This window comes from Leuciscus leuciscus, assembly GCF_965113295.1.
Source record: "Leuciscus leuciscus genome assembly, chromosome: 1".
In the NCBI taxonomy this organism is placed as follows: Eukaryota; Metazoa; Chordata; class Actinopteri; order Cypriniformes; family Leuciscidae; genus Leuciscus; species Leuciscus leuciscus.
In genome coordinates, this window is record NC_138725.1 from 34075288 (window position 1) to 34086231 (window position 10944).

The following is a 10944-nucleotide window of genomic DNA, read 5'->3' on the forward strand; positions in this document are numbered from 1 at the left end:
CTGAAAAACTGCTAATTAGCAAATCCAGGTGATTGGAACAAAATTCTGAGCAGGACTTTTACTTTCTGAACCTGGATTTTACACCTCTGAAAAGAACAGAAAAAGAGATGAGCAGAAACACAAGAACTACAACTGACTTCAGAGACAGCCTTAGATGAAATCAACTGAAGATAAAAGAAGACATTAAATCTGTGAAGATCTCAGCAGAGGAGGATTAAACTACTCCACAAACAGCATTACCAGCTTCACTTATTACTAACCAGACTGACTTTATTTCTGTTAGAACTCCTTATTGAGATGTTTAATTTGAAGTTACCATAACAGTGATTAGCGTTTCCATTAGTTGGGCTCTTAACTCTTACGTAAACAATTATGTTTTTTGTCTTTTTTGGCTGTTGTGACAGTGTGTTTGTCAAACACATTTGCAGCAGCAAAGAAAGCAAAATTTAATCAGGGCAGGAAATGTTGATAACCTGTTGATGGCTTTGTAATCATAATGCCTGAATCACTGATGTAATTTGTATAATAAAATTGTTTTGTTCAGTTAATATCATAAACTCTGTGTTACTGCAGCATGAGATCAAGCAGAATTATACCTATCAGTTGAAATATTATAACACACATGAGAAACATTTTTTACCTGTCATGTGACACACACACTTATCAACAATCAGCGAATGTGTCTCAACAATGGTGACTATCAAAAATATTAAGATAAACTGATCAATTCTGAACATTACAAAAAAGCTACTAAATGTCACTCAAAAAACAACAGCAAAAAATAAAAGCAAATATTTAGAATTAAACAAAATAATAGGACAATTCAGCTGCATAATTTATTCATGTTGCAATGCATGCTGGGAGTTTTGTACTATGCTGGTACCCAGCATGCATTGCAGCAGGGTACTTTTGATTGTCACCATTGTTGAGATTAATACGCTGATTGTTGATGTTTGTCATAGTAGATTAACGTTTGGTGCTCAAGTTTATAAAATTCTTCTAACTGATACCTATAGTACTGCTGTATCTCATGCTTCAATAATACAGGGTTTGTGTTTTGAAAAAAATATGGATGTGTAAATAATATATTTCTGTATCTCATTCTGCAGTAACACAGGGTTTTTAATATGAAAAAAATAATGGAACACAATTGTTAGATTTGAAAAGCGTCAGTGGATTATTTCGTGATGATTATAAAACCATCATCACCTGATATAATTTCACTTTAGTTTTTTTTGCTGCTGCAAATGTGTTTAACAAACACACTGTCACAACTGCCAGAAAAGACAAAAGATATAATCAGAGTTAAGAACCCAACTAATGGAAACACTAATCACTGTTATGGTGACTTCAAATGAAACACGTTAGAGTTAAACCTCTGTTAATTCTCAATAAAACTTCTGTAGACATCTGACAGAAATAAACTCAGTCTGGTTAATAATAAATGAAGCTGGTAATGCTGTTTGTGGAGTTGTTTAATCCTCCTCTGCTGAGATCTTCACAGATTTAATGTCTTCTTTTCTCTTCAGTTGATTTCATCTAAGACTGTGTCTGAAGTCAGTTGTAGTTCTTGTTTTTCTGCTCGTCTCTTTTTCTGTTCTCTTCTTTCCTTCAGTCATTCTGCTTGTTAACTTATTAAGGCTGAGATGACTCCATATTTAATATACACAGATTTTGTGGCTCAGATAAGGTCCAGTTCTGGTTTATTTCTTTACTCTTGGCTGACATGTAGTCAGAGGTGTAAAGTCCAGGTTCAGAAAGTAAAAGTCCTCCTCAGTATTTTGTTCCAATCACCTGGATTTGCTAATTCAGACAGGAGAGAGAACTAATTAGTGAAATCAGCTGACTGAGTTCATGGGTGGAATAAACTATGGCAGGACTTCTACTTTCTGACCCCTGGACTATACAACTCTGCAACCATGCCACGCTCAAAATTGCTTAAATCACCTTTCTTTCCCATTCTGACATTCAGTTTGGAGTTCAGGAGATTGTCTTGACCAGGACCACACCCCTAAATGCATTGAAGCAACTGCCATGTGATTGGTTGATTAGATAATTGCATTAATGAGAAATTGAACAGGTGTTCCTAATAATCCTTTAGGTGAGTGTATAGTTCGCCGTGAATATATGCGTTGTCGTCGTTGATGAGAACAGTAACGTTAGCCACGAAAGAATGTTGGTAACTTAGTGGAGCAGTAAATCTAGGTCTAACGGTAACGTTATGTTGCTTAGGCTAATCCAAAATAATCATTCGGTACATAAGTTACACAATGAACTAAGCAAAGAATATTCAAATACGGGATAATTACGGGAAAATATTTAAATGGGAAGACAGCAAGAAATAAGTCTAACTAAGGGAGAATCACGGGGTAAGAGGGTATGTCCAGGTTGGTTACAGCAAGCTACACGTAAGCTAGACTAATTATCAGCTAAAAAGAGTGCAAACCAAAACAAATAAATGATTTCAAATCAACTTTATAGTGGTAGTCATGGAGTTATTTAAGCCAATTATGGTTGATTGTCACAGTTTATACAATGACACAATTCTGTGCATGGTAGATGCTTTTTGCAAGTGCAGTTCCCTCCCACACATTTAAGTGTTTTGCATTGGCAGTGCACCAGCTCTAACACACTCTGTGGTGCTGGGGGCAGTGTCATCCAGTGCACTACCAGGTATTCTCCCTCCATCCATGCTGTACCGGCGGGGCACTTTTTTAACAAAATTATTTGTGGTCCGAACTGCAGTAGTCTTGTCAAGCTCGTTTAAGATGGTTAGCATCTTAATACAAATGTCAAGATGAAAAATGTGATTTAAAATTATCTAGTAATGTGCGCTTTCTGTGTTTATTTATCTGAATATAATTCAGTTGTTTATCTAACACACAGACACGGACAGGACAACATCATATCTCTCCTACAAATGACTACAAGAGGTGATCGTTGACAATCATCACATCAACAGCACCATGATGGAGCAGGTCAAGATCACGGAGTTGCTTAGTATCCACATCACAGATGACCCATCTTGATCTATCGACACCACCAACAGAACCTGGCCAAGAAAGTCCAAAAACCTCTGCACTTCCTCACTGTAAAAAATTTAACGTAAAATCAACAGTAACTTACTGGCAACAAATATCCAGCAAGCTTCAGTATTTTATTCCACGGTAAAATTACTGTAAATCTGACAACAGTACTTCACAGCATACCGTATAATAACTTACAGCATTTTTATACTGTAAAATTAATTACAGTGCTTGTTTTTGCACTGTATTTTAAAATACTGTAAAGTTACTATGCAGTATAATTGATTATGGTATTTTTATATACACAACATATAACCAACTACAATCTGTTACACACTTAAAAAAAGAATGAAAGCTAAAGTTGTGTATGCAAAAAATATTTCACACAGTTACATTACTGATTTTTAGATGTTACGTCAATTATGACAACACACAGAAGTCAGTTTAAAATTCTTTATTAAAATTTAATTCATTAAACTAGAAACACTTCAGACTTGGCAGGGCCAAGCAAAGAGCAAAACTCATCCTCAGCACGCTGCAATCTCGAACAACTGTACACGCTGAAAGAAATGAACAACATATTCAACACTGCACAGACGTACACAGAGAGATTACTTTTATGAATTTTAGTGCATTATTCAATAACTGAAAATGACTTACCTCTGTTTTTAATGAAGGAGTAAAACTCATCCTCAGCACACTGCAATCTCGAACAACTGTACATGCTGAAAGAAATGAAAAACATATTCAACACTGCACAGACGTACACAGAGATTACTTATGAATTTTAGTGCATTATTCAATAACTGAAAATGACTTACCTCTGTTTTTAATGAAGGAGCAAAACTCATCCTCAGCACACTGCAATCTCGAACAACTGTACATGCTGAAAGAAATGAAAAACATATTCAACACTGCATAGACGTACACAGAGAGATTACTTATGAATTTTAGTGCATTATTCAATAACTGAAAATGACTTACCTCTGTTTTTAATGAAGGAGCAAAACTCATCCTCAGCACGCTGCAATCTCGAACAACTGTACATGCTGAAAGAAATGAAAAACATATTCAACACTGCATAGACGTACACAGAGAGATTACTTATTTGAATTTTAGTGCCTTATTCAATAACTGAAATGCCGAGACGCGAGAATTCATTGGGCGGGACTTTCTCTGCCTGTGTATTCACTTTAAATGTGCATCGTACTGACGTTATAAAATGTATAATATGACTAATAACACTGTGGTTGTCCATTCAAATAGTGTAGAACATAACTTACCTTTAGGGTTATGTTATAACGTTATAACGTTATATGTTAACATGTTGTATGAGGCCTCGATCGCGACAGGCAACACACACACGGTGTAACGTTAACGTTAAGTTACACACAAGTGTTCAGAAACAAGAACATTTCGATTACTTTGTTCTAAACTTGAAAATAATAACTGACATTAACATCAAACCTTGTGATAACTAGTATTTGGCTAACGTTAACTGGCTAGAATGTTCGCGTTAAAAAGCTAACGTTACCTTAACTTTACCTTTCAAACTCACCACGATTAGGATACTTAACAGTTAATGGTAAAACGAATATCTTCACATTTGTAGTGGTGGAACATTTAGAAATACAAATTTTTAAGATTTTGAATACAATTTTACATCTTACCTGGCTAGTTCTTGCTGGTTCTGCGTGCTCCGTCCTCGAAGTCAGTCAGGATGAAATGGAAAATTCGAGTTTGACGGCTGACGGTTAGATGATTGGTTGCCAGGTGTATATCCCGTGCGATTCGCTCTTTATGTAATTAAGAGTGTAAATCTAAAGCAAAATAATAATAATAATAATAATAAATCATGGAAATCGATTTCTATCTATTTTATATTGCCTATATTATTGATCACTGGATGGGACTTCATCTCCCATTCAAACATTTTAGGTAACCTTTGAGATTAGTTGGATTTGTGACCAAATCTGGCAACCATAAAGAAAAAAAAGAAGAAAAAACACTCAAGCAAACTTAAACTTTTTTTTAACTATATTCTAAATGCCTTAATATATGGGTTACCTTATGAAACGATGTATTATAAAACTCCTAAGCTGAAATAACCTCAATAAACCAAAAAATGTCCTCTGTCGGGCTTGTCTGTTGGAATATACTGTCATCAATTTAACAGGAGTATAAGAATTACTGTAATTATTTTCTTCCCCCCACCAAAGAAAAGCATAAATTGACAGCAACTTTCCTGTAAATAGTTATACGGTGACAAAGCTGGAAATACAGCAAAAATAATGTAAAAGCTATAAAATTGACAGCAACTTACTGTAAACTGTTTCTACAGTAAACTTTCACTGAAAATACAGCAATAATACTGTGAAAACAACAGAAATCGTTTACAGTGCTCCCACAGTTGAGGAAGGCTCGTCATCTCCCAAAAATCCATCCTCTTAGTCTTAACCCACTAAGCAAAATGATGTCCGAAAGACGTCTTTTCAACAAAAATCGGACGTTGAAATGACGTCCACTGAGGGTCTAGAATGAAAGTTGATATGACGTCTTTTTTCGACGTGTTCTGCACATCCGATATAGACGTTCATCGAACCTTCGTACAAGGTTAAACACTAGTTCATATGTGGGCATTGTGGACATATTTCAACATCATTTATGGTCTCATATAGACATAATTACTTTGACTATTGCTGTCAGATGATCTTAGTGAGAATAAACAGAGGTTTAGATGTTGATATTTGTTTAATTTGAAGTGTCACCATTGTGGTGATCAGTGTTTGCTTTAGTTGGGCTCTTGGTCCCCTTTCTTTATACTTTAACTTTCCTTTGGCTACTGTAACAGTGTGTTTGTGTAACACAATTGTTGTGGCAGAGAAAGCCTAGAAAAAGTTTGAGTGTTATCAGCTCAATGTTGATGAAGACATATCATCACAAAATGGGCATCTAATATTGTTTAAAGTTTTGTGTTTATATTTGGGATTAAGAACCACCATCCTTGTGGAACTGCAATATTGGTGCTAAAAGCATTAAAATTATAACTTATTTGAAGGTGGATAAAAATCATGTGCACATGTTTTGAGCAAGAGTATTATGTAGTCACACACAGACATGAAGATTTTGGATATGAATCACAACAACGGTGACAATCAAAACAAAAAAGCTTGAGAATCAAGGATGAGTTTTGTACTATGAAAGCTACCCATCATGCATTGCAGGATGAAGCTTTTTTTTTTTTGTGATTCATATCCAAAATCTTGATGTCTGTGTGTGACTACATAATACTCTTGCTCAAAACATGTGCACATGATTTTAATCCACCTTCAAATAATTTATAATTTTAATGTTTTTGGCACCAATAATGCAGTTCCACAAGGATGGTGGTTATTAATCCCAAATATAAACACAAAACTTTAAACAATATTAGATGCCCATTTTGTGATGATTATGTCATCATCAACATTGAGTTGATAACACTCAAACTTTTTCTAGGCATCCTCTGCCACAACAATTGTGTTACACAAACACACTGTTACAGCAGCCAAAGTAAAGTTAAAGTATAAAGAAAGGGGACCAAGAGCCCAACTAAAGCAATCACTGGTCACCACAATGGTGACACTTCAAATTAAACAAATATCAACATCTAAACCTCTGTTAATTCTCACTAAGATCATCTGACAGAAATAGTCAAAGTAATTATGTCTATATGAGACCATAAATGATGTTGAAATATGTCCACAATGGCCACATCTGAACTAGTGTTTAAACTTGTACGAAGGTTCGATGAACGTCTATATCGGACGTGCAGAACACGTCGCAAAAAGACGTCATATCAACTTTCATTCTAGACCCTCAGTGGACGTCATTTCAACGTCCGATTTTTGTTGAAAAGACGTCTTTCGGACATCATTTTGCTTAGTGGGAACTTTCTATAGGGGAATCATAGAGAGCCTCTTCCTCAACTTACACAATATACTATATTAATTGGGGATGAGTCACGATTTTCGAATATTCGATTAGCTGATTTTATTATAGAATAGGATGTGCGGGATGATTGTCTTTAAAAAATCCCAATGTTTTAGTTGTGGTTATAAGTTGCAATCCTAAATGCACAAAATGTGTATACATTTAATAAATATATTCTTAAAGGGATACTTCACCTCTGGAAAGATGAATGTGTATTTAAAATAGGTCATTTATGTAGAAGAAATGTGAAATTATTTTTGAATTTGGAGCTTTCTAGACTGAGAAAAGCCAGAAAATTTATTTTTGGCTTATGTGGATGAAAGACAACAACTCCCAGAATGCACTTGCTTCGCTGCCCTAGGAGGCCACTCCCAAGCCGCGCCTACCAGTTAGAGAGCGCAGTTGAAAACAACAAGGCTACTAGTGAGACTCTGACGCATATGAATCACTCATCCGTCCATAAGGCTAGCTACCACCGGAGCTTGAAATTCATTTCACACAAAATGTCTAACGTTAGTTAGTTGGCGAACTCATTAATGAATTACTCCTCATTTGTATTTCTTTCGAAGTGGTGAATTATTGCATGGTTACGTTACCGGGATGTTCAGTCAGATGCGGTGCGAAACTAGGATGGTTCACAACACAAACGTCCGTGTCCTCGTGTGATTCAGAGATTTCGTCCAGGAGAAATTGGCATCGTTTAAATGCTTTGCAGCAGACGGACTCTATCTCTGTGTTCGTAGCGGTTCGTAGTTGCATAGTGAGATCACCGGCGCCACCAGTCCGCCCCCAGCTCGAGCCAGTCTGGGCTTCTCGTCCGCGACAGGCAGGTCTTCTGCCTCGGCTGCTCTTCGCTATGCGGCTTGTAAAGGTAGCCACAAACACCTGATTCGAGCATCAGACTTCCGAAATCCTCTTCTTCTACATCATATTGAGTAACGTTACCCTCCGCTATTGTCATATCTTCACAGCTTGCTCCACAGTGCCTGTTAGCTTAGCTTCCAAACAAGATGGAGGATATTGCTTTTAGTTTCAGAAAGTGAAGTCCCACCCACTGATCTGTAATAGGCCTGTAGCGTGAGCGGGTCCCGCCCCCTGGAATAATGAGGAGCTAGTGTTTGTAGTCTCTACACTTTTCAATGAAATGTGACTTCCTGCTTATTATGACGCAAAATGATGATTTTTACGTCATAATAAGCAGGAAGTAAAACACTTAAATCCTTATTTCTCCCATCTCAGGGAAAAATTAATGAAAAATCCACGTTTATTATAATATATGACTGGGTTTCTAACAATACAAAGCTTAATGCAAATGGGTGAAGTGTCCCTTTAATATTTGTTGTTTTTGTTTCTATGTTTGAGCTTATATATCTCAATATTAATAACAGTCTGGTTAATTTTGAGTCTTGAAATGTAAACTCTCAAGGGTTGGCTTTCTAAATATATGTTGGTTATGTGTCTATTCAGAATGACTTCTGAGCAGCAACCTTTTTATTTTGGGTATGTCATGTATGCATCACTTGCCAAAATTGGGGCTGACTTGTAAGGGGTTAAATGTATATAAATGGAACGTATGTTTAAGTTTTTTAACTTATAAAAGTCACACCGCTCCGCTTTACTCACATGCTATGGGGCTTCATTTATAAAACGATGTGGTTTGCAGGTTCACCCATAAGTGTGTACATTGAACAAACTTTGCCCAACTTGTCTGGGAAAAGGGGGTTACAGGGCTTTTTACATTTGAGGCTAAATGGATAAAACACCTCATTTTTACCTCAGTATTACTGAACTACATTACTAAAATTACATTTTTAATGATTAAAGCAAAATTTAAATTTCAAGAACGCAGCTTCCTGGTCACTGACTAGATTACTTTGCCTCCGCTGTAGAATCTGTGTTCATTATTTACATTGGTTGTCAAGGAAACGGGAGGTTTTCTAACGTTATGATTAGTACTCCTGCTTATTTGTCGGTTTAAAAAAGTAAGAGTTTGTAAGGACATTTTGCGTCAAATATGCATACAACAAAGTTGGAAACAATGTCTGTAGTACTTATATGATTTTGTTACATGACCTCAGCAAAAAAAAAACGTACACAGCTGTGAGGTAAGTATTAAAATCGTAATTTCGAGGTCCGGCCCACCGCCTATACTCACACTCTCCGTCTCTGCAAGTTTCGGAAGCGAATGATTCAGATTTCTCTCGGCACAGCTACTAGAAGACAGACGGGTTGCGCACGTCACATCTACGTCGTCAAGCTCAGTGTGAGTCTGCACAGTACGCTCGACCATCAGGAAGTTAGTGCTTCTAATTGACTTCACTTTCCTCCGTTGAATCCAATGGGGTCGCTGTGTCCAGTTTATATACTGTCTATGATATTGATAGCAGCTCCCTGATGCACTCAAAAAAAAATTTGTGTCTAAACATAAGATTTATGTATTTTAATTGCATAACAAATTCCCATGCATTTGGTTTACATAGTTTTAACATAAACCAATCAATACTCCTGAATGTGATTAATATTTTTAAGTCTTACATAAATGAAACAGATAAGATTTATGTAATTGTATTAATAAACTGAATGTGATTTATATTTGTCAGTCATATGTAAATGAAACAGGTAAGATGTATGTAATAAACGCCCATGTTAAATTAACACTGCTCAGTGTTCATATGTGTGCACACTACAGAGTTAAAGCAGTGTTGAAGTTAATGAGATAATTAACTGATGATTGAGCATTAATTATGAACACCTGCTGTTAACAAGCAGAATCACTGAAGGAAAGAGAAACACAAGAACTACAACTGACTTCAGACACAGCCTCAGATGAAATCAACTGAAGAGAAAAGAAGACATTAAATCTGTGAAGATCTCAGCAGAGGAGGATTAAACAACTCCACAAACAGCATTACCAGCTTCACTTATTACTAACCAGACTGACTTTCATTTCCGTTTGAATGAAATCAATAGTTGTATTTTAAAGTCACCATGATGGTGGTTAGCGTTTGCTTTAGTTGTGCTCTTGACCATTGACTCTTTAATATAACATTTTCTCTGGCTGCTATAATTATGTGATTATAATAATTAATCAAATGAATTCCTTAAAAGTTAACCATTTAAAATGAGTAAAATGTACAAAATATATTTTATTGCTAACATTGAAGACACCTGAAGACACCAATCACTGAAGGAGAAAACCATAATTAAAGTCACCATTGTGGAGATCAGTGTGTGTTTTAGTTGGGCTCTAGACCTTAAATTATTAACTTTAAGTTTTGTTTGGCTGCTGTACATGAGTTATAACAGCCAGATGAACAAAGAGAAAAGGGTGATGTAATGGCGTTGGTCGTGTATTAACATAATCATTATTTTACAATCATTTGACCTGAATCACTTAACTCATAGAGTTAGGTGAACTATATTAATTATAGCAGCACTGGCCTTGTATTTTTTAACTTTTACAATGTAAGGCAAATAATTTCTAAAAAGTTTCTCTTACATAAAAAGGAGACACACAGACATCAATAATCAGCCTGTGAATCTCAACAATGGTGACATTTATAAAGCATGTTGCAGTGCATTCTGGGTTCCACCAATCAAAACTCATTCATGGCTCCCATCATGCATTGCTGCATGAATAAATAATGAGCTTATGTTCAGAGGTGATCTGTTCGTCACCATTGCTGAGATTCATAAGCAAAATCTTGATGTGTGTTTGTGCCTAAAAAAAAAAAAACTAAAAAAAACATATATATATTTTTTTATTATTATTGATTTGATCATTTGGATTTCATTGAAAAGGCTAAAAATATTATACTGCTGTAATTAATAAAGTTAACTTAACTCATAAATTGGACTCTATATGAGGTTCAGTGATTCAGGTCTAATGATTGTGAAATAATGATTATGTTAAATCACAACCAACACCATCAGATCATCTTTTCTA

The 10944-nt window shown here is 35.7% G+C and overlaps 1 long non-coding RNA gene across 1 annotated transcript; it reads right to left on the reverse strand.

The window, feature by feature from the left end:
• Positions 1–3105: 3105 nt before the first annotated feature.
• Positions 3106–4077, reverse strand: LOC309478349. Its single transcript, XR_014198940.1, has 3 exons — positions 4011–4077; positions 3848–3903; positions 3106–3586 (listed from the first exon to the last, which is right to left on the reverse strand). It is a non-coding gene; the product is annotated as an uncharacterized lncRNA (long non-coding RNA).
• Positions 4078–10944: the final 6867 nt, after the last annotated feature.